Source organism: Rattus norvegicus, chromosome 8, assembly GCF_021556685.1.
Source record: "Rattus norvegicus strain SHRSP/BbbUtx chromosome 8, alternate assembly SHRSP_T2T, whole genome shotgun sequence".
NCBI lineage: Eukaryota > Metazoa > Chordata > Mammalia > Rodentia > Muridae > Rattus > Rattus norvegicus.
In genome coordinates, this window is record NC_141541.1 from 37047666 (window position 1) to 37072184 (window position 24519).

The window sequence follows — 24519 nt, forward strand, 5'->3', positions numbered from 1 at the left end:
GGTCCCCCCCACTTCCTCCTTCTTCTGTCCCCCTACAATTGAATCTCTGGATAGAACGCGATTTAAAGGGCCACAGGCAAAGGAGAACCACAAGGAAAGGCAGTAATGGGGGAAATGCATGCACAATGGTGGAGATGGGTGGGGGCTTTTGGGGTCGCAGCTACTTGGGAAGGAGTCCGGTGTTGGACGAGCTGGCAGCCTCCTCCCTACTCTCTTGCCCACTATTTCCCCTTCTCCCTAGGTTCGCCATCTCCCTCCAAGACCTCCTTGTTGGTGCTCCCTCCCACGCTTCTGGCCACGCTGAAGCGAGGTTAGAGACCTGCGCCAGTCAGATGTGTGTGAGAATCTCCCGTGTGTATGTGGGAAAGCTCACGTGTGCGTGTGCGTGTGTGTGATCGCCCTCATGTGTAAGCGCCCCCGCGCGTGTGTGAGCGCCCGAGCGCCTGTGTTTAGTGGGTGCAGAGGAGCAGACAGAAGAAACTCTTAGGGCAGAAAATGCAGGCTCAGAGCCTTGTAGGGGGTGACTGCTCAGTCACTCTGAGCCCTTTGAGGGGGCTGTTGACAGAACTTCCGTTCCCCTCCAGACACCAGATGCATCAGGCGGGGACGTTCCCCTGGAAGTCCGGAGTCCCAGTCCAGTGGGCACCTTAAGCTGTAAAACAACGCTGATGTATCTGGCTTTTGAGACTGGACCAGATTATGAGGCTCTGAACCGCTGGATGGAGGTGAAAGTCTAGAGAAGGGAGGAGGGAGAAAGGAAGTTGGTCTTTTGTTGGGGCATTCTGCTTAGGGCACCTTCTCCTGGGTAGTCTATAGCTAGGTGGGAATGGCTATTCATTGAAATGGATATGGTCTTCCCTTGAAAGAAAAGTGAGACCTGAGCCATCTTCAGGTAAGGTGGGAGGCCTTACCTCTCACTCTCCACTTTCTCCTGAAATGACGTTCTGTGTATGTTGTTGTCCTAACACGCGTGCTGAACAGAAAGCAGCCCACCGATGGCACCCTGCCCCCGAATCCCCAGGTCTCAAGCTCCCACACCCACCAAGCTGCCAGTCTGTGTACCTTATTCCATATCCATTTTCCCTGCATAGATCTCTTGATTGTATTTCATTTTCTGTGTGACAGTCTCCATGTGTAGACCACACTGGCTGCTGCTCTGGGGGCCGAACAGAGGACTCTCTTCTTCAATTCTCATCAACTGTAGCAAAGATAGGAATGTCTTTGCACAGGGAGGGAGGGTTGCTGTCTGGGAGAGCCAGCAGGTGACTATCTGCTGGTGCCTTCAGCGGTGCCAACTCTAACCCCTCCCTGTCTGTTACCCAGTCTTTGGGGTTTGGCACCCCAATACCAGGCTTGCAGTAAGATATCTTTGGCCCCTACAAATAAACACAGCCCGAGTGGTGCTTGTGTATCCCCAGGTCCTAGCTCTGGTGTTTGGGGAATTATTTATCATGCGAATGAGGTCCATGGTCAGGAAGCTGGTTTATTCCATGACAAGGAGAAGTGTGGCTGACACAGAGTCTGACATGCATCTACATGGCCATGCTGCAAAGCAGCACCCAGGAGCCACAGTCCTAGCACCCAGGAGCCACAGTCCTAGCCTACCCAGACAGAGCCGAGTGCCTCCAAGCCAGCACCTCACTCTTAAACAGGAGACTGCCTGTCTGTCCCTCAAGGGACTTTGATCGTCTTGGTGCTCATCCATTGTCCTAGTCAGGGTTGCTAGTGCTGTGATGGGACACTGTGACCAAAAACAAGTTGGGAGAGAAAGGGTTTATCTGGCTTATACTTCCGCATCATAGTCCATCATTGGAGGAGTCAGGGCAGGAACTCAAGCAGGACAGGAACCTGGAGGCAGGAGCTGATGCAGAGGCCATGGAGGGGTGCTGCTTACTTGCTTGCTCATCATGGCTTGCTCAGCCTGCTTTAATATAGAATCCAGGATCACAAGCCCAAGGATAGAACTACCCACAGTGGGCTGAACCCTCCCCATTAGTCATTAATTAAGAATATGCCCTACAGCCAGATCTTATGGAGTTATTCTCACAACTGAGGTTCCCTTCCTTCAGATGACTTTAGGTTACATAAAGTTGTCATAAAACTAGTCAGCACATCCATTAGGTGTTGGTTTAATGCTCAGTAGGGAGCATTTAACTCTTGGTGTCCTGGTTGTCAGGAGTAGCTAGGCTGTGTTGCTCTGAGATCCAGCTAGTGCCCAACATGAAGCTTTGGCTGAGTCTTGGCTTCGTGTCCCGCCCTGTAGCAGCAGTGGCTTTGGATTGCTGTAGAGAGCATGGCATTCTGTGTGCCTCATGGTGGAACGGGGCAGAATCTGTAACAAATTGGAGTGGGCAGGACTGCTTCGACAACCTTCTCTCAGGGTTGGGACCTTGAACTGGAGGCAGAACAATCTAGGTCCAGTATTTAGCCTGGGCCTGGAACGTGAGAGGTGGTGGGTGGGATTTTTAGTCCTGATTAGTGTTCAGAAACGTAGGGTGGTCTGGACGTTTCTAGCCCAAGTCTGCGACAGAGTACAAATGGCATCTAAGGATGAATGACACCACTGGTCGATGACTTAGAACTACTTAGTGAGCTTGAAAGGTGCTAAGTGTGTCTTTCATTGTCTGGAAATTAATGAGAGATACAAGAAGGTAGCAGGGCTGATTGCGTTGTCACTGTTAATTAGCATGCAGACACACCTCCTCCCTTCCCTTTCATCTGCTTCTTTCCCCTTCTTTCATGAGCAGGAACCGAATTGGCAGTTAAAGTTTTTCTCTTTAGAATATGACACTTAGAGGAAAACTACTTTTTTCTCCTATTTATAGAAATTCCATTTGCATTTATGAGGCCAGTAGTGTCTCATAAATATTTCCTGCCAGATAAAATATTAATTAAAAGAATCCATTCGGAGTTATACTCTGAAGTCCTAACTAAATCCCTTTTAAGACAAATATTTTAAGTACTGTTTTCTCGTGCTAGGAGAATCTCTCATCCATCCCCGTGTCCGTTAATAGACTCTCCAGGAACAGTAGATATCAATCAACGAGGTTTCCTCGATATTTAATTAATAGCTGGCATCTGTGCAACTCAAAAAACTAGAAAAATAAGCTGTAGCCTCTTACAGTAGCATCTCCTTTACCCTCAAGAATTAGCAACATGAAAACCTGAATTTGACTCTTTCTGTTCTTATGGTCGCTTTATACTAAAGTTGCATGTGCACACGAGTACACACACACACACACACACACACACACACACACACACACACACACACACAGTTCTCCACACACGGCTATCCAATCAGTGAACACTGGCCATGCACAGGGCAGTCACTCCACACTCACTGTTACACTTTCTCTGGTGTCAGTTACCAGCATGCAGCAGCTGTGGTCTGAAGAAACCAAATGGGGAATTTCAGAAATACTCAATTTATAGGTTTGACATTGCGTGTGATTCTGAGTAGCGTCATGAAATGTCACACATCTTGCCCTGTCCTATCCATCAGGACACAGGATGTCTACACTGTGTGAGGGACCGACTCACCGGGCACGTCACGTACTTGGCAGCCAATGCTAACGTCAACCTCTCACTACCTTGCTTATTAATATCTCTGAGGCAGCACAGACCCCACAGTCTTAAACTGATTCCTTTCAATGAAACGGTAAAAGTCCCCAACTTTAGAAGAAAGAACTTTCATTGGCCCAAGGTCGCTACAGTTTCAAGAGTAAAAAGCAAAACTTGTGTCTGTATAATTTCAAAGAAGGGGAAAGAAATCTATGCTTTGTTGTTGCATAAAGTGTGCTGGTTATGGTGGGGAGACATCCCATTGTGGGGGAACTGGCTGCTGTGTGCTTGGCTTGGATGGAGAGGATTTGTGTTTGTGTGATACCTGTAGGGCAAGGGGCAAGTGTGCAGTTATTCACTGGGGGCTGGGCCAGGCGGTGGTTAAGGGGAATCGTTGGGGGCTGGGCCGGGCGGTGGTTAAGGGGAATCTTTGAGACATTTCACATTCACCAGCCGGCCCGAGATGCTTAGGACACCTTGAGATGTGTAAGAGATGGTAACAAGCATCATGGTGGACTTGGATCAAAAACACCTCCTACAAAATTGGGGAGGTCGGCAGGTGTACAGGGGAAGTCAAATGCACAATGGGAGTTTTAATTCCTCTTGGAGAGTTGGGTTATGCTGTGTAACTGCTAAGAATGCTAATGAAGCCCGGAGAGAGCAATCCAGCAGCCAGCTGGGGCTGACTTCTGACTTCCAGCCTATGAAGAGAATGAGCCTGGAACAGAGGCCAGGATTTTCCCAGAAGAGAGGGTGGGTAGGAACCAGATATGGCCAGGTGAGCTCCCTGGGTTCCAGGATTAGATGTATGTGGTTGGGGGAGGGAGGTGCTACAGGGATTTGGGGAGATAACTGTAGGTGGCACATTGTAATTATCTGAATGCCTACTATGCTCTCAAAGATGCTTCCGGTAAGTAATTGCCTGCCACTTTCTCAACAGCTTCTGAGAAACAGGTCCAAAGGAGAGAGTGCCCTTCTGTCTGGTACAGTCAGCAACAATGTCTCCAAGCTCTTTGCAGAACAGATTTTGTTAGATTCCAGAGCCATACTTCTATCCGTTATGGTCTGCCCTGTGTCCCAACCAAATACTCTAGATGAAAGTCTAGTACCTTGGGTAAGTGACTGTATTTGGAGACAGGGCCTTTGAAGAATTAATTAAATCACTATGAGGATATCATGGAGAGCTCTAATCCAATTTGGCTTATACCTTTATAAGGAAAGGTCATTTGGACACAGAGAGATACCAGGAATTGTTATGCAAAGATGAGAGTCCTTAAGAAGACACAATGAGAAGACAATTGATTCCAAGCCAAGGGGGACAGAGAGGCCTTATGAGGAACCAGCCCTTCAGCACCTTGATAGTGGACCCACTGCTTCTGGAACTTTGAGAGAGAACATTCTCTTGTTTAAGTATATGATATTAGAAGTCTAGTAAACCAATACACTGACCTCTGGGAGGGCTTGTGTCTTAGGGTTTCTATTGCTGTGATAAACACCAGGACCAGATAATTGGGGAGGAAAGGGTTTATTTCACCTCATAGCATATATGTTTGCAGCAACCAAACCAAACAACAACCAAAGACCTCTCATGAATTCTGTCTTATGGGAAAACGTTGACCAAGGTTGATCATTAATCAGCGTGCTGGGTCTAGTTGTTTTCACAAGGTGCCAATGGCGCCATCTCGTGGCTGCAAAAGATTCTACATTAAGCACAATTGCGTCTACTTGGTTTCCCTTTTCATCTGTAGTTTTCGTTTTTATTAGAGTAATATACACACGTGCTTGAGGCATCCCATTGCTGTGGATCGAAGTGAGAACAATTTGGCTTCGTCTTCCTCCACCTCACAGCCTTCCACTTCTTCTGACACGACTGGCTGTCCCAAAGGACATTCCTACAGCAACACTTCTTGGCAGACGCCTTGCAGATGGAGACTTAGCTTTCCCCCCTCCCCTGCCATCCCTACCTCATGCTTGCACTCTTCCCATTTCTTGCCTGGAACGGGAGCTATGCTGCCATGCTAACTGGACAGCTTAGAGGTCACTACGACTAGACAGTTCTACTCAGAGCTGACCTGCGCAGGGAGTCTTTCTCACCTGCTTCCCTTTGTATTTTTGCTCTGTGCCTCGGCTGTGTCTCTTAACACCGTCTCTGAAAACTTCATGTTCTTCTCTCTTGTACAACTTCCAGGGGCCTCCATTGTGATTTGTTTGCCTGTCCATATTGTCCTCAGAGTCTTTTCTGTTTGATGTTTTCTTCTTGTTGAACTGTTTTCTCCTAGATGTGTTCTTCATGCCTGGTTCCCCTCAAATATCTAGTATCCTGGCAAGAGAAAACTCTGGGCCGTGGCTAGGACTTGGTACAGTCAGGCTCCCTTGAGGACAGTCTGACTGAGCCTTTCAATGTACAAACATGGAGGCTACTTTTGAGGTAGCCAGAGTCCCGGGGAACACAGCTCTTTCAACTCTGGAGGGTAGAACCCTGGCTGCCAGCCATCTGGGACTGAAGTGAAGAGTTTGGGATCTTGATATGGAGTGTGGATATGTTCATCTTGATATGGATATGGTGTGAATATGTTCGCCCAATCTTTTTGAGGTATAAATAAGCCATCTTTATTGGTGCTATCTGTTCAGGATCTTGTGTTGTCTGCTCTCTAGAGATCAAATCATTAGCCTTTTGAAAAGGTTAGGGCAGTTTTCCTCCCGGGCTGGGTTAGGGAAGGGATCTGGTTACTCACTAAAGACCTCTATGGGGACTCTCAGTCCACCTTCTTTGCAGTGGCTTCTCTCCTCTCTCTACCACAGAGAGTGCAGCGGGCATCTGTATCTTTCAGGATTCTGAAGTGTCAGTTGGGATGGTTTTTCCTTCATGACCAAAAAGTGTTTGCATCTGAGACAGCCTCAAAGGTTCCTGTGTTAAAGCTGGGCCCCCCAGCTTGGTGCAGTAGAGAGGTGGTGCCCTCCTTTAGACATGGAACCTACGGAGAAGTCCTCCTGTCATTGGAAACATGCCCTTGGGAGAGACAGTGGGTCTCTCTGCCTTTCTTTTTCCTTGCTCTTCTATCTCCTAGCACGTGGTGGATTCCTTTGCTTTTTCTTGTGCTTCCCTTAGGATGCGCACACCAAGATATGCTTCTTGCCATCGGCCAATCAGAATGGAACCTACAAATTCGTGAGCCCAGGCTGACCTTTTTAATTTTTTTTAATGTTTTATTAGGGCAGGCATTTGTTATAGCACTGGAAAGCCAACTGACACACGACATAGGGTAGAATGTGGGCACTCTCTGGAGTTTGGAAACATCAGAGTTGCCATCCTCAGATCTTACCCTCAAAGGTTTCTGCCTTTTCAGGAGCTGCCTTGTGCCGGGCCATCAGAGGGGGGCCGATGGGCAAGCATTTCCTTACCTCACACTGGCTGCCCATCATTTAAGTCATGCACTCTGGAACTCTTTGCTGGCTTTATCTCAAAATGTGACCATGGCAGAATTTAGACATGTGCCAAGTAAAGCTCTATTCTCTGCCCCCTAGGGTGTCTTCAAACATGGCAGATGAATAAGCTGTCAGGTTAGTGTATAAATAGTAGAAATGCAGTTCATTAAGAGGATGGGGGCTCTCTGTGGAGGTCAGGCAGGCTGTTCTCCAAGATATCCCAACAAATGACATGGTACTGAGATCCCCTTGCAGGTCCAAACAACCCCCTTTCCTGCAGAGCCACCACCCGCCAAGCACACCCACCTCTGTAATTGCCATCAAGCTTTTGATGCCTAGACAGGAGGGCTAATTCTTTAACTCATAGTCAGTGAGCCCCGTAATCTTCCTAGTAACTACTATACACAGGGTAGCTCCATCCGCACACGGCTCTCTGCGGGAGCCGGCTGCATGTGGAGTCAATATCGCTGGGTGGATCTGCAATCTGTCGAGAGTGGATTGGGCTGAGTGCTTTTCGTTTGGGCTATTGAGGAAGGAGGAAGGCTGTGCTCTGTGGGGCATAAAGTTAGAGCTGTTGAATGAGGCTGCCTTTTCCTGGAAAGTGCCAAGGAGAGCACAGGGGTCCCTATTTCCCGTGTGTGCTCTGCTCTGTTCTTCCCTTCCCTTCCCACCTCTTCCCTCCTCTTCTCTTCTCACCTCTTCACTTCTCCCTTCCATTCTCCCTCTTCAAAACAAAGAACAAAGACAAAATACCCCCCTCAAAAAATGAAACAAAAATCAAAGGGTCCTTTCCCCTCCCTTCACTGATTTTCTCCAATATCAAAGCTCAATTTCTACATGAAGACAAGAAGGGGCTGGACTTTTTCTAAAGGGAAGGGTTTTGTATGTTTGTTTGTTTGCTTGTTTGTTTCTTTTTTTCTTTTCTTCTTTTTAGATGGGGTTTCTCTGTATAACAGCCCTGACTGTCCTGGAACTTGCTTTATAGACCAGGCTGACCTTGAACTTACAGAGATCTGCCTGCTTCTGCCTCTGTAGTGCTGAGATCTAAGGCATGCACCACCATACCCAGTTTAAAGGGGATTTTTTAAGACTGCCTTTACTCAGATCCTCACCCTCAGCTGCTGTGGTTTACCTGAGACCCTGGCTGTGGTTTACTGGGTTAAGAGAGGAAACTGTTGCTTCTTGGAGTAAGAGTTCGCTACCTCTGTTTCGGATTGAAGAATTATAAGAAGGCCAGGATCCTGAAAGAGGATCACAGAAAAGAGATAGATTGTCCAGCTTTCCTTTTCAATAGCATTAGATAGAACCCATTGGGCAACTGGTGTCTGCAACTCCTCTCCCTTGAAACCTGGCAACCACCAGTGCTCCTCAAGGAATAGACCAAGAACATGGGGTGTTGATGAGAGTCTGGGAGGAGGGATCTTCCTCTTCTGCTCCTTAGCTGTTTTTCTGTAAAGCTGGTGTGTGTGTGTGTGTGTGTGTGTGTGTGTGTGTGTGTGTGTGTGTGAGAGAGAGAGAGAGAGAGAGAGAGAGAGAGAGAGAGAGAGAGATTATGGTGCCTCTACTTTCTGTGCATAGAGCCAGAAAGGGTAAAGTCCTGTGTTGACTGCACAGATGGGCTCATGGTGGGCATGACAGAATTGGATATGCCCTAGATCATTCTCATTCCGTGATATCAGTAACTGGGGTAACAGGGACAGATTGCTGACCTGGCTAAGCGCCGGTGGGGCCCGACTCAGTCTTCATCCCTCTCTGAGGCTGCTTTTCTGTCTTTAGCTGGTCACATCCTGTATTAGTCAGGGTTTCTAGGCTGCAAGGGAGCTCCATGACTGGAAAGCAAGTTGGGGAAGAAAGGCTTACACTTGTAGACTATAATCCATCATTGGAGGAAGTCAAGATAGGAACTTAAGATAGGAGGCTTAAGGGGTAGGAGCTGATGCAGAAGCCATGAGGGATGCCGATACTGGGTTCCTTCCTGTCCCTTGCTCAACCTTTCTTTTAGAATCCACGGCCACCAGCCCAGGAAAGGCACCACCCACGTGGGTTGAGCCCTTCCCCATTGATCACTGATTGAGAAGATGCCTTTCAGCTGGATCGCACGGAGGCATTTCCTCAACTGAGGCTACTTCTCTCTGATGAGTCTGGCTTGTGTCAAACCAGTCAATGTACCTACTAACACCTACATGCTCTGTGAGGGCTGGGCTGAGGTAGGTTACTATGACTGCTGCTTTAGAAGTCCTGCCAAGATCCTTGTGAGAGCAAAGTTTCCATTTCCTGGGAGCCATGCCTAAATCAGGTCCCATTTGTTTTCTCTAGGCTCCATAGAACATCCTTGTTACCCAAAACCTCCATTTCCCAGCTCCAGGTATCCCCCAGAGGCATTCAGACAAATGTTCCTGTCTCAGTGCTACAGTTGAAGATCACAGGGTGGCCTCCACCATACACGGCTCAGAAGACTCAGAGAGAGCTGAGGACTTCCAGTTCCTGGTTGCACTTGATTTTTGTATAGAGAGAAACTGAGGACAAGCAGTGTTTACCTGTCACACAAGTCAAGCCAAGTTTGGCCATTTTGGAATAGAAAGTGAGAGGAAGAAAAGTTATACAATCACCCCAAGGTCATATAACTATGACATTGCAAAGTCATACCTCAAGCCCAGGGTTTTGACTCTAAGTTCAGTACTTTTCCTCTCGCCTGAGCTCCCTAAGGCTCTTTTGGGGCCTGTATTCTAACACACCTTTCCCACCCTTGACAAGAAATCCTCCTGACCTTGCCCCCAGGGCCTATAAATCCAGAAAGCCAGTGCAGGGCCCAGGCTGGGAGGTCCTGTTCTCTGTATTCAGGGGAGGGCCTAGAGTCTGTGGTTTGTCCTGTGTGTGAAGACTGTCCCATTCCATGGGTGTAGACATCTAGGAGAAATATAGTTACATATGGGACAAATCATAGCGGCAGAGGAAAACTGTTCACATTAGCCAAGTGGCCAGAAAGATGTCACCTGCAAGGTAGCTGGACTGGCCAGAGTTTTTTTGTGCTTTGTCATTGGTTTCCAGTGACAGAGATGGGTGCTGGAATCAGAAAGCCTGAACAGGCTGGCCCGGATAGAGGGTACTGCCAAAGACGGTCTGTGTACCTGACAGATCCCTCTGCATCTCTTACCTCCTGGGGCTTCAGTGAGCACATGGGGTGAAGAGCTGGGGACACAGGAAGTTATTGTCATATCTGTAGTGGGTCGGCAAGATGCTGCTTGCATTCTAAGGCTAATTTGAGTCCTCAAAACTGGTTGCCCCAGAAATGAGAGAGTCAGCACATAGACCCTAGAGCTAGCTAAGTGACCCTGTTCCTAGTCAATTGTGATCAGTAAATAAAGATACCAACAGCCAATAGCTGGGCAGAAGACACACATGTGGATTTAGGTTTTCCCAGGCTTGGGGTTAGAGGAGTGGGAGCAGAAGAAGAATGTGTAGGAAGGGAACGAAGATGCCATGGATTAAAGGCCAAGACAGCATGGCCCTCAGGGCTGCCCAATTGGAGTTAAGAGAAGGTCAGATGGAGCAAAGTAAATGGTAAGTGTCTTAGTTAGGGTTTTACTGCTGTGAACAGACACCATGACCACGGTAATTCTTATAAGGACCACATTTAATTGGAACTGGCATACAGGTTCAGAGGTTCAATCCATTATCACCAAAGCAGGAATACGGCAACATTCAGGCAGGCATAGTGCAGGAGGAGCTGAGAGTTCTATATCTTCACTTTAAGGCTGCTAGCAGAATACTGGCTTCTAGGCAACTAGGATAAGGGTTTTTAAAGCCACAGTGAAACACCTACTCCAACAGGACCACACCTTCTAATAATGCTACTCCCTGGGCCGAGCATAAACAAACCATCACATTCCTCTCTCTAGTGCCCACAGGCTTGTTCAGACATATGAGTCTGTGGGGGCCATACATAAACATAGCATAATGCAAAATATATTGAGTCTAACTTTATAAAGTCATCATAGTCTATAGCAGTCTCAACAATGTTAAAAGTCCAAAGTTCAAAGTCTCTTCTGAGATCCATCCAATCACTTTGCTGTAATCCCCAAAGCAAGACAGGAAACCAGCTGGGAAAACTCCAAACTCTGCATCTCTATGTCTGATGTCAGAGTGGTCTTTAGATTCCCAACTTCTTTCTCATCTTTGTTGACTGCAACAAACTTTTTTCTCCTGGGCTGGCTCCACACCCTGTTAGCAGCCTTCCTCAGCAGATAGACCATGGCTCTGGCATCTTGAACATCTTGGGGTCTCCAAGGCAACATCAATGTTCTAGCTTCTTGTTCCAGACACCATGACCAAGTCAACTCTTATAAAGACAACATTTAACTGGGGCTGGCTTTCAGATTTAGAGGTTCAGTCCATTACCATCAAGGTGGGAACATGGCAGTGTCCAGGCAGGCATGGTGCAGGAGGAGCTGAGAGTTCTACATCTTCATCTGAAGGCTGCTAGCAGAACACAGGCTTCCAGGCAGCTAGGATCAGGGTTTTAAAACCCACATCCACAGTGAAACACCTACTCCAACAGGGCCAGAGCTTCAAATAGTGCCACCCCATGGGCCAAGTACACAAACCATCACGGTAAGTAATAACTTGGGGTTATCAATAGGAAAGTAGGTTCTAGCAGCATAGAGGGTAGGCAGTTAGTTGCCCAGCTCTTATGCTGCTTAAGGTATATTAAATATGTATATGCTGTGCATGTTTTTTATATGGGTGCTCAATAACCAAAGGTGGGGTTGAAACCCTGGGCTGGGATTTTAAATATTTAATACAGCATGTATCTTCTGATATTAGTGGCGGGGCATATTCCCCGGTAACTGAGAATCTGAAACAAAGCATTGAGGTTAGAAGTGAAAAATTGAGCAAGAGAGCACAGGCCACGTCCCAGATGTACAGCAGGAAGATGTGGGCTCGAATCTATTTGGGAAGCCTTCAGTGGGATACTTCACATTCTGGACCTCTTTCTTAATTGAAGGCATTTGTATAGAGGGCTCGGCAGTGGCCCTCAGCTTGTTAACCTAATTCTCACTGATATGTGTCTCCATTATGCCTTTATAGGAAGCCCATCTGGTAGCTCTCTAGGAAACAAACCTCCATGTAGAAGGCATTTCCTCTGTCATTTGCCATAAACGGAACAGTGCCAACAGGATCCGAAGAATTATTCAAGGATAATAATTTTTAAAATGGCAACTTTATTAGACATACAGAATCCCTCATTAGTCATCACCACTCCCCCAAACAGCACAACCTAATAACTATTGTCACTATCTTTACATTGTTATGTATCATAAGTCATCTAGAGTTGATGTAGAGTCTTTAAGAAGTATATTATTCATACACAAATAACACACTCTTTTACACACAGAGATAATTGGTTTCTGTGGGAGGTTCTGAAACCAATTCCCATTGGATGGCAAGGAACAGCAGTGTAGAGACCCCGTGTGACTTGACAGCCCCCATGGAAGGCACGGTGACTTTGGTGGCTATAGCATCATCACTCAGGCCAGGGTAACAGGAAAATAAGAAATTGCAAGATGTGTGCCTTGATCTTGAGTGTATGCAAGACACTAGCTGGTTTCTTTTGAAAACAAATTTCTTAGGTGGTGGGTGGCTCTTGTAGAAGGCTGTCATCCTCTGTTGGAGGATACAAACATAGAGAGGGAAACTGTCTTCTGGAACTAGCAAAAAGGCCATATAAGAGATGGCTGAGAGATACGTGGATTGTTAACATATGTAGGCAAAGCAAGTTAAACCAGAAATCACCTAATGAGTGCTGGGGGGTCTTAATAGGAACATGATGTGCAGAATGAAGGAAGTGATAGGTTTATTCCACTCGGGCTAGCTGTGTGTGCTCCAAGGACCAGATTTTAAAGAAGACTCTAAGCAGGTTAGAGTGTTTGGGGTGTTTGGGGGAGAAAGTATACGAAATGTGGGTGAACCAGAGGTGATTTCTAAAATTGTAGGTGGTGAACCTGAACCTGGTTTGCATCATAATAAGGCACCTGTCTGGAGACACAGGGTTGGGGTGGGGAGGTCCAGAGCCTCACAAAATCCTGATATGATATCCAGCTCTCAAAAATACTGCAGTGGTCAAGGTCACAGACTCAGTGTGTGAAGTCAGCCAGTACCAGGATTCCTTTTGGAAGAGCTTGCAAGTCCTTCTAAAGCGAGTCTTACTATACTCATTTCTTAATCTCTAAGATAATGTGCTGAAGAACCCTGCTATTTAAGGTCACAGACTACTATGTCCAGATAGCTCTCCAAGCTCAGCTAAATAAATTAAATAAATAAATAAAACGAATGAACGAATAAAGAAATAAATAAAACTTAAAAGAGATTGAAAAAAAATTTTAAAAACTGGAGGTCTCCCTTTCTCCGCTGGGCTTCCCTTTCTCTGGCTGACCTTATTTGGAGAGTGTCTAAGCACAGATGTGTGGTCTTATTTGGAGGATGACCCTATGCAAAGCCTCCTACAAACATTGAATGAGTCAGTATATAAGTCCTCTGCCTGCATGATAATTAGATGCTGTGTTGTGACCAATCAGCCCTTCTTCCCCTTCACCCTAAGAACTCTTACGTACTTTACCCCTGGAATAGCAAACTGAGCTGTCTCTCTGAAACTGACTCCCGGAAGTTCTTTTCATCATAGTCACCAGTTCTCAAACTCTTCACCATCTCAAACCTGCTCACCATTTCTGCTCCCTTTGCCCTCCTGGTACAGTGGTCATGTGGAAAGGGAGACCTGCGATGATGATTTAGAAATTACTCTCTGCTTCCTTTCCAGGGAGAAGACACCAGCACAGAGTAGCGTTAGGTGTTAGTGAAGTACGGTCATCTTCTGGTCAGAATCTGGTCATCTTCACTTAAGGACCTTGCCTCCATGTCTCAATGGCACACTTCTCATGAGCAAAGCTTCCCAGAGAAGCCAGATGGGAATGCAGGAGTCCTAATGCTACATTCTCCAACTCTAATGAGAAGGATTTCCCTCAAACAGCAGGAATCCAGAAGTCCATGTGGTTAAATGCACAGCCCACAGAATGGCCGTTCTTAGGAGAGAGGTCTATCAATCTTCTCCTATCAGGTCCAACCGTGATCATTATCCAGAGTCTTCTCAAGGGGACAGGATCCTGGAGATACTGTTGATATTTACGTTTGCTTCATGGGGAACTGGTCACAGTCTAACCAGCCTTGAGCATATCTGAGAGACAGAAGGGCCCCAGAGCTCTGCTAAGGGACAGGTCTCGTTCTGCAAAGTCTGGCCCAGGGGAGGGAGGCCAGGCAGTCTGCAGCCAGCTGGCACCTTCCCATACTTGTTTGTCTGTGTTTTCTGACTGGTATGAGTGACTGGGCTCTGCAAACAGCATTATTGCGTTTATGACAGTGGGGCTTACTAGATGCATCCCTCTCCCCTCCAATCCAGGAGAAGAATTTCATGTCTGTCAAAAAACATGCCAGAAGTGTCAGAATAGGAAATGATATCTGCGAATACAAAATTCTGGTAATAACAGGACAAAACTCAAGGTGGAAAATAACGACCACAGAGGAGTGAACATCAGAGCTTTTGCAGTCTGGGTACTTGTCCCCTCTCTAGAGGGGCATAACAGTGCCTGTATTGAAGGATCGCAGAAGTCAAAATCCTAATGATATGACCTTGTCCCTTGTCATCTTGTTCCCACCTAACTTTGCCCATCCATCAGCATACTGTCTCTAAAACACTGGTTTTTCCTGGGAGGACTTTGACACTGCTTGGTAGGCACTCACTAACTCATCAGCCCTCTCTTCTCCAAGTCAGTCCCCAATAATTCTTCTTTCTTTTTCTTTTTCAGAGCTGGGGACCGAACCCAGGGCCTTGCGCTTGCTAGGCAAGTGCTCTACCACTGAGCTAAATCCCCAACCCCATAATTCTCCTTTCTTACTGCACCCATGGGAACGCAGTCAAGGAAGAAGCAACTTCCTCTTCTGTGCATCCTTAACATTCCCTGGGCATGGCTGCTTTTCTGTGCTTTTCACTGTCTTAGCCTCTACAAAATGCTGCCTTCTAGAAGGACAAGGGCCATGTTTTACCATCTTGTGATCCTCAAATGCTGCCTCTTAGTTAGTGAGTCCCCAACAAGCTTTGGGCAAAATCATGAAAACATGAAAATCCTATATTCAAGTCTACCTTCTGTGTGTGTGTGTTGTGTGTGTGTGGGGGGGTGTCATTTCTCATGTATGGCTTTTGTAGAACCTTTCAGCTGTGAAACAAAGAAACGTTGTTCTTCACTTCTTCAGCTCAGTGGGTTCTTTAGTTCTTTATAGCAAACATATTCCTCTTGCCTGACACAGGCTATAAGAAAATCCTGCCTCAAAGATGAACTAGCCTGTCTACAGTAGCAGCTTCCCAGGTAAGATGCCTACCTGCACAAGAGGAGCACATTGTTATGGGGGCCATCAACATGGATCCAAATCACACAGGAAAAAATGCGTGCCTTGTACTGTAAGCCTGTCATGGTTGAGGAGGTCCTAGGCCCTAGGGAGGAACTTCCTACTGTTGTGTAGTTATATAGTCTTAGTGCCAAGCTGCCTTCTAAATATTTATGCTTATGCCCATACTCAGAGGCTACTCAAAGCCTTAATCAGAGAAGTTTCTTTTTGGCAAAGGACAGCAATGAATGCAGAGACCCGTGACTTTTTAAGTTGCCAAGAACATGCTGTTGTTGGGTACTTAGCAAGCAAAATATTTTCTATCACCATCTCCAAAGTTCAGGGATCACTTCAGAAAAGAGGGCAGGAAGACTATTAAGAACCAAAAGATAGAAAGAAGGGCTGTGAAATCCTATTTTCTCGGCATGGCAGAAACAATACGGTCATGACCTCAGACCAGCCTCAGCTGCAACGGGCATACCCAGACTGGGTTTATCAAGTCACTTGTGTTTGAGAAGGATCCATTAGGGCCTCTCCCTTCTTGATAAAGTATTGTCTGCTGATAGATCCAGAGGAGAGGGGCAGCCAGTCTTCAGTTGTATACCCACCGAAGTGCCCGCAGGCTCCAATGGAGAATTTCAAACACATGGTCACAGAGACAACTCTAGTTGAGCTCAGTAGGTCTCGAAAAGAAAAGAAGAGGAAGAGGAAGAGGAGAAAGAAGAGAAAAACAAGGATGTTTAAAAGGAAATCTTAGGTAGGGGGTAGGTAGGGGATGGAGAGAGATTAGAGAAGATGGGGATGACAGTAATCAGAAGACATCTGATATGTGCATGAGGTTGTCAAGGAACAAGTGCTTTTGAAGAGAGAAAAATTCAGTGAAGCACCTCTGTCTTGCCCCTACAGAAGCTGAGAGAGACGTGTGGGTGGTGTTTTGTCCAATGGTGGCATCTCATGCCACCCTTCTTAAACCCAAGAATTATCATTTACCTACAGATGCAGGGGTCAGGGTTTAAGTGAGATTGGAACCATTAAGTCACTCACAGACTGTAGCTTTGTAGCAAGATAAGAAGATGTCAGCTTGTAAGCTTGCTTTTTAAGACGGAGGTGACTGTGATATACAGTCACGTACCAATGCATCACCAGGGCACACAGGGCATCCTTTGGCTCTTCCTGCTCTATCCACTTTCCTTCCACCAACAGCGCATGCTCTGTGAAAATACCCCAAGCCACCAAGAGTTAGTTACAGCACTATTTTCAGAGGCGGGAAGAGGTCAGAGGCTCCTTCTGAAAGGCATGGAGCTCACTGCCTCTGTGCTTGCACCAGCTGAATTCCACCAGAGATTCCTCAATGATACAACGGGCTGTGTGAGCTGAGGATTGAGCTCCATCACTAGAGTTCTTGCCTGGCAAGCACAAGGCCCATCACAGTACCACAAAAAAGAAAGTACCATAAACATGTGTGTGTGTGTGTGTGTGTGTGTGTGTGTGTGTACTTGTATATATAAGAATATGTCAAGAATAAACCAAAAGGGCAGAAATCATGTGTGTGTGTGTGTGTGTGTGTGTACTTGTATATATAAAAATATGTCAAGAATAAACCAAAAGGGCAGAAATCATGTGTGTGTGTGTGTGTGTGTGTGTGTGTGTGTGTACTTGTATATATAAAAATATGTCAAGAATAAACCAAAAGGGCAGAAATCATATGTGTGTATGTGTGTGTACTTGTATATATAAACATGTGTGTGTGTGTGCGTATCTCAGTGTCTCCCTGCAGATTCAGTTTCTCTGTCCCCCTCATATAGTTATATCATAGTTTCAGTAGGTCAATACTTAAGTTTTGAATTATCACAACTCATTAAATCTTATTCACGGTGTTCTTTCTGCAGCCTTTCATCCAGTTTTCCATTCCTGTCTCTTAATTTGATGTTATTACCTGCCTTGTCTGTTAGTGCATAACGAATTTGTTTTATTTTATTTATGGATATTTGCATTTTTAATAGCATCAATCATTTTCTCATTTTTTTAACCTCATCTAGTTCTCTCTCTCTCTCTATCGTTAATGCACCTGGAAAATCATCAGAACCATAAAACTCTAACATCATTAGCAACAACTCCAAATGCCTCACTTTCCCTGAGAGACAGGCACATCTGTGCACTGCCTACACCCGGAGTCAGACAGGCCTATGTCCTCTGAGGTGGCTCTTCACTCAGGTGAGGCTCCTGGCTTCTAGCCTGTGCTAGGCCCTTGTGTCCAGGTTTACGTTATCCCACTTTCTGAGTGTCTTCTATCTCTTTGATTGATGCATCCTCTCTTCGGAGGGAATGACCACCTGCAACTATCTTCAGTCCACCTGCAGTTGAGTTGCAGGATCAGAGTCTGTGTAGAACTGCGCTCTACTCGCAGTTTCGATATAGGCCTGCTCCACTGTTTTTTGTGGGCTTCTGTCCCATGTGACTACTGGGGATTCTGATGATCTCTCCCGACCATATTTGTCCAAAGTACTAGTTTGTTTTATTTTTTTAATGTTCTAAAAAATGGTCTAATAAGTTAAGCTGGTGAAGTAGAACCATCGCTGCTAGTTACCTGTGCTTATGGCCCTGGAAGGTACTCTGCACAATGTCTGCCTTCATTAGGGTTACTACTGCTGTGATGAGACACCATGACCAAAGCAACGTGCGTAGGAAAGGGTTTATTTGGTTTACACTTCCACAGTACTGTTCATCATTGAAGGAGGTCAGGACAAGAACTCAAGCAGGGTAGGACCCTGGAGGGAGGAGCTGATGCAGAAGCCATGGAAGGGTGCTGCTTACTTGTTTGCTTCAATGGCTTTGCTCAGCCTGCTTTTTTTAAAAAAACAGAACTAAGGCCCAGGAATAGAACCACCCACCATGCCCTCCCCCCTCATCAATCACTAATTAAGAAAATGCCTTACAACTGTATCTTATGGAGGCTTTCCCTCAATTGTGGTTCCCTCCCTGCAGATAACTCTAGCTTGTGTCAAGTTGGCATAAGACTAGCCAGCACGATACCAGAGGGGTAATGTAACCATGAGCTCAGTTGCAAACCTTGAGATCTACAATGGTGACCTGTCTGCATGTTATGCTGGTGCAATAGTGGTAGAATGTAGTAGGAGTAACCAAGCACTTTCTGACTGGGTTTAAGAGCCAGTTAAGGAGATGGAACCATTGTCTGACACTGCTCTGGTGGCCAAGAAACTGAGCCTAGGCACAGGTGTGGGGAAAACCAAATATTCTTATTCTGGTAAAGAAACATAACGATATAAGGATTCCTAATGAGATTTGGCTCTATCCATAGGTCAGTGCCTCACTCAGCCACCATCAGAGCAGCTTCCTCTTGGAGTAGATGGGAACTAACACAGAGTCCCACAACCGAACGATGTTCAGAAAGAGAAAGAATTTGGAATACTCAGCTCTAGATGGTGTGTCATTGTCAAACTCTTCCCCTCGTGGCTTAGGGAGCTATGTGGAAGAGGAGGCAGATGCTTGCAAAGGAAAACTTAGTTTTCTCCAGCAGAATCTCACTGGGTATATCAGTCGTACTTCAGGGGTAGACCCCATGCCCGGCAGTAGCTTGCCAACACAAAATTAACTCACTGGTAATTTTGTAGACTTTTTTTTCATATTTCTTTGTTTGGGCATAATAAAACCTTTTTATTGATTCTTTGTGAGTTTCACGTCATGCACCCTAGTCCTGCTCATCTACCCATCCCCTTGCAACCCTCCCAAAATCAAACACACGAGCACATATACAAACAACAACCATAACAACAGCATAAAACATAGAGAACGTCTCACCGTGAAAGCTGTGTATGCCACAGTGTGTCCCACAGTGTATCGCTTTGTCCACACATCTTCACTTGCAAATGTTCATTGCCATGAGTCATTGGTCTGACTTGAGATGTTTGGCTTTTGTGACACCATCAATATTGAGTCCTCATCAGGACTTCTCCAGGCTGGCCTCTTGTTGCCCTGTGTCATGGAGGTTCTACAGCTTCGAACAGCAAGACTGGCCCTTTCACATGTCCCAACCCTTCCCAGATAACAGATTTTGGAGCAGGCCGACTCAGAGCTGTGGATCTGTGCCTTTGTGATAGCTAAGCTGGTCAGCCTGCCAGCTCTCCCTTGTCCACACCACCATGGTTCTCCAGCACTGACCCAGCTAGGACACTCAATGTTGCCATCACCATCAACAAGAGGTGGGGTCAGATCTCCTGCTCTCATGACCTCAGGGCCAGCTCTCTCACACTCACATCTCCAGGGCTAACTCCATTTTTCTGCCCAGCCAAGGTTCTTGGCCCACTCTCCCAAGTGCTACAGCTTGTGAGGAGCTGGAACAGCTCTTCTGCTCTCACACCCTCTGGGCTGGCTAACCCATGGCTTCCCCATCAAGCCCAGCTCCACTGTATTGCTCTAGCATGGTGCAGTGCCCACCTTCTGGAGTGTAATAGCCAGTGAGGGAGCAGGGCTAGTTCTTCTGTTCTCATGATCCCCGGGGTCAGGTCTCCCAGCTACTGCAGGTGGTGAGGGGGTGGGGAGCATTACCTCTAATTATGCTCAGCCCCTGGATATCCACATTGTCCCTGGAGCCTGTTTCTCCCAAGGACACCTCCGTGTTCTCTGGTAGTAATATAGACATTGACACTGAACCCTAAAACTGTGTAGCCACAGACTTAGACATAATCCTCAGTGTCAACTCGGGCTGAGACATCACCAGGGCCCCAGGTAGTAGGACTGGCCACTCACAATAGGCTACTCCTCTTCACCCTCAAGTCTCTGCTTTCACACCGCTTCATAATGTTCGAGCTCTCCAGTTCTGTCTCTCCCATCTGAGCACCACGTGGTCACACCATACTCACACACTGTGGTGGCTACTACTGCAGGCTGGGCCCCTGGGTGGCATTCTCCATCCATCTTGTGTGGTATATCTGCAAGCAAGTGTCTGTGGTACACAACTGTGCCATGTGTAGAGGGCAAGTCTATGGTGTCATGGCAGTCTGTAGGTCTCTGTCTGTCATCCTTCTCCTGTACTTTGCTGCATAGATTTGATATGATTTGATTTTTATGAATCTTAGGCGTAAGACACCACCAAGCCAGGCATCAAGCTAGGATTAACAAAGGACTGCCATCTGCCCCTGACTGATAGAAGAATAACGCCAAGAACAAGGTGTCTCTTTGCTCATTACAGGGTTGAATTTTGTTTTGTTTTACTGGTCTTTTGCTTATAGATTATGGTTTCCGGTTTTGTGGTTTTGTATGTGTGTCTGTATTGTGTTTTTCCTTTTTGAAAATTATGGTTAGTTTGGGTATTTGTTTGCCTGTTTGTTTTATAAAGAAAGAGGGGAAAGAGGGAGTATAGAGTTGGTGGGGGGAGATGGAGATGATCTGGGAGTAGGTGAGGAAGGGTAATATATATTCAGAATATATTGTCTGAAAATAGTTTTCAATACAAAAAAGGAAATGAAAATATTTTGATGAAATTACCTTGAGGTAAGCATTAGAACTATTTGGATGTGATTTCTGAACGGACCCTTTTAATTTAAAAGTCATGGACTTTAACTTTGTGTGGTGTTTTGAATGAGAATTTGAATGCTTGGTCCCCAGTTGATGTAACTGTTTGGGAAGGATTAGGAGGTGTGGCCTTGTTGGAGGAAGTGTGTCACTGGGGGATGAGCTTTGAGGCTTCAAAAGCACACTATTCCTAGATAGTTCTCTCTGCCTTGTACTTGTGGATCAAGGTACAAACTCTCAGCTACTGCCCTAGCTCCATGCCTGTCTGCCTGCTGCCACTCTTTCTGTTACGATAGTCACAGACTCTAACTCTCTGGAACTGTAATCCCTAGATAAATGCTTTGATTTTGCAAGTTTCCTTGGTCATGGGTGGTTTACCACAGCACTAGAAAAGTAACTAAAACATTCTGAGAGTTTTACATTTTCTCCGATTTGTTTCCCAATTCCTTCCAGAACTTCTAGGTACTGTCTGGGTTCTCTGCGAAGTGGATGTTATGGATGTACATAATGTTAATCTGAACATTTGCGAGTTCAAGGCTACTCTAAATTGCATATTCTAGGCCAGCCAAGTTAGCATAGGGAGATTCTAAATAACAAAAATCCAACTAAACCAACAAAAATGAATAACAGGGATTTTGTTAAGGGCTGCCTATAAGAGAATTTGGGGAGGAATTTGGAAAGTCCAAAGGATGAGGTGGGCAACTTGACATCCTTTGTGAAGGAGAGAGGGAAGCAAAGTTGAAGAGGATACCACCTATGGCCTGCCATTTTTGACCCAGATTCCCTGGCTTGAGTCTCAGACCTTCTAAAAGCTGGCCTATCTTGATGTCCCTGCTTCAGACAATGGCTGAGAAGCGCCCATGGGACCATAGTGTTGGAGCAGAAGCTGTGATGGGATTTATTGTGTGTATCTGCAGGTGGCCATTTACAGCACCATATTTTGTCATCATTCAGATGCTAAATCTCCTGCATCAAACCTATTCTTTTGGTGTCTCTTCTGTCCTGAGCTTTCTTTGATATGTTTCCCATCTTTTTCCTGCTTTAAGAATTTATATTTCCAGGTGCATCTTCCCCCCACCCTCGTTTCCAGTACTTGTTCTCATCTATAATATCATCTCAATTTATTTTGCCTTTTGCTTTGTCTCTGTTTATTCCGGGTTTTGTCAGGACCTCTTTTATGTTACAGCCTTTCCTCAGGGTCCGATGACCCTGGGCTGCCTGGAACTGAAGAGAGTGGCATTTATTGAGGTAGCAAGGGAGGGGCTGCATTTGACCCTGCCAGGTGGAGAGACCTCAGGATGTCAGTAATAGAGACATTTTTCCTCTCAGCCCAGAGCTTCCTTTTTAGGATTCCCAATGGCCAGGATCTAACACTTGAGTCCAGAGTAGGGGAAGGAGGTGTGAGCCTCTTATCAGGCAGTTCAGATTTGCACAGAGCATCAGGTCTACACTGTAAAGTGCCTTGTGTCCACCCTAAGCTGTAACTGAAGAAACCAAGTTCACACCCTTTCTCTAGAATAAACCTCAAGCCCTGGGCTAAGAAACCTGTTTTCTAAAGACTTTCCTTTCCTTTTCTTCTTAAGACAGGTCTCTTTAAGTAGCTGTGGCCCTCTTGGAACTTGCTATGTAGATCAGGCTGGCCTTGAACTCATACAGATTCGTCTCCCTCTACTTCCTAAGTGCTGGGATTAAAGGTGTATACTACCATGCCCAGCTCTAAAAGGACTTTTAACCAGTATTCCTGTTTTTAGCCCCAAATATCAGTCCTGTTCAGAGGTATCTATATTTCTTCCCCTCTGGTTTGGGCTCCAGGAGCTTGTAGCCTATGCTCTGACAGACTTGTTGTCCACAGGCCCCAAGCTTAGCACTTGCAGCTGTGTTCTCTTCAGTTGTTCTCCAACTTCTCAAACCCTGTAAAACCTCTTGGCAACTGTTCTCTCTTTCCTGACACCTTGAAACTTTCTACCTTTGGGATTCCTTACTCCTTTTGTCTTTAAAACAACCACATTCGTTTAATCTATTATATTTTCAATTTAAGATTCTTCTAAATGTATTCCCTGATTACCCACAGGATGAATTCTGCATAGAATATTTATAGATCCATAAAGTCTACAGTTACAGGCGATTGTTAATGAATTAGGTCAGAGGAGGAACAAAGACTCAAAACTCCATCCCCCTACTGGGGGACATTTGCCTGCTCCATAGATAATTCCCTCATGAATCAGCCCTTGGGAGTGCTTGCTTACCACTGGCTGGCCTGCATTTTAATCTCAGTTTATTTGCAAACTGAATGTATCCCAAAGCAGTTATCTCCTTTGTTTACGTATCAGTAAAAGTCAAGAGTCCCCGAACAATGAACTGTGATGCTGGGTGCAGAGTCCTTGAACAGTCCTGTGAGCGGCTCCCTTCTTTTTGACCATGTGGAAGTCACCTTGACAACCTTGCTGGGATTGACAGCTGCACCTTGGCTGTCTTCCATGCCCCTCCTTCCCCCTCCAGCCCAGTGCTTGGTCCTGGTATGCAAAGTCCTCTCGACTTTTCCTGCCTGTTCCCACCTCCAAAGGTCTTGCCCCCAGAAATCTGCCACTGCTCCCCTTTGTTGGAAGAATAGACTTTCTGACTTTTCCTAAGTCACAGAGATGCTTCTAAAGGCATTTGGTCTCTCCAAACAACTTCTGTTGGGATATTTACTGGCTATGGGACAATATTTTTAAAAAATGTTCTAAATTTATTACCTTTGACCATATTCAGGTGCTGGGGTGAGGCGACACATAAGAGTTCCCTTCCACATCAGCAGAGACAGCATGGTTAGATTCTGAGGACAGGAGACCTCCCCTCTCTGAGTCCGAGTGCTGTGGAATAGAGTCCAAAGCTTTTCCCTAGCTACAGACAGAGGTAAATTGGCAAATGGGGCCTGGAGCAGGAGCAGAGAGTCCGTGGGAGAAGGGATGGACAGCTCAGTCACATGGGCATCTATCAGGTCAGTCAGCTCCACTTACTCGTTAGACCAAGATTTGTGGAATTGGGAGGATGCATGGGCCCTGCCCTCTTCCGTTGCTTGGCAACAGGTTTCTTTGTCATTCCCTGCAGGTGCAAAGGGGCCCAGTTTTGAATGTAGAGGACAAGAGTGCCATGGACAAAGTTAAGGTCAATACCTGGTCAGCATGTTAATGAGACAATCTGGTGCTGTTGTGCAAGAGGCACCTGCCTAGCGAGTAAATGAGGCAGTTAAGAAAACATTTATTTCCCTCACTTGGGGCTTATTCTTCATGTCTGATAAGCACTGTTTATCTTTGAGCTCTATGTGTTTGTATACATGTTTGCCTTGCCACAGTCATCTGCTGGGTGTCTGGGAAGATGAAAAGGCAGACCCATAATTCACAGGGGCAAACAGGCATAGCGTGGGCTCATGAAGTTACTGCCTGGCATGGTGGATCATGAGATCTCCTTCCCTGAGATATTCTGTGGGACCCCAGTGGCTCTCTTGTCGTGCTCTGTGATAGTCCTTGTCTTGTCTGAACAGCCCAGTATACCTGTCTCCAAGTTCTCCTAAAAACAGACCAT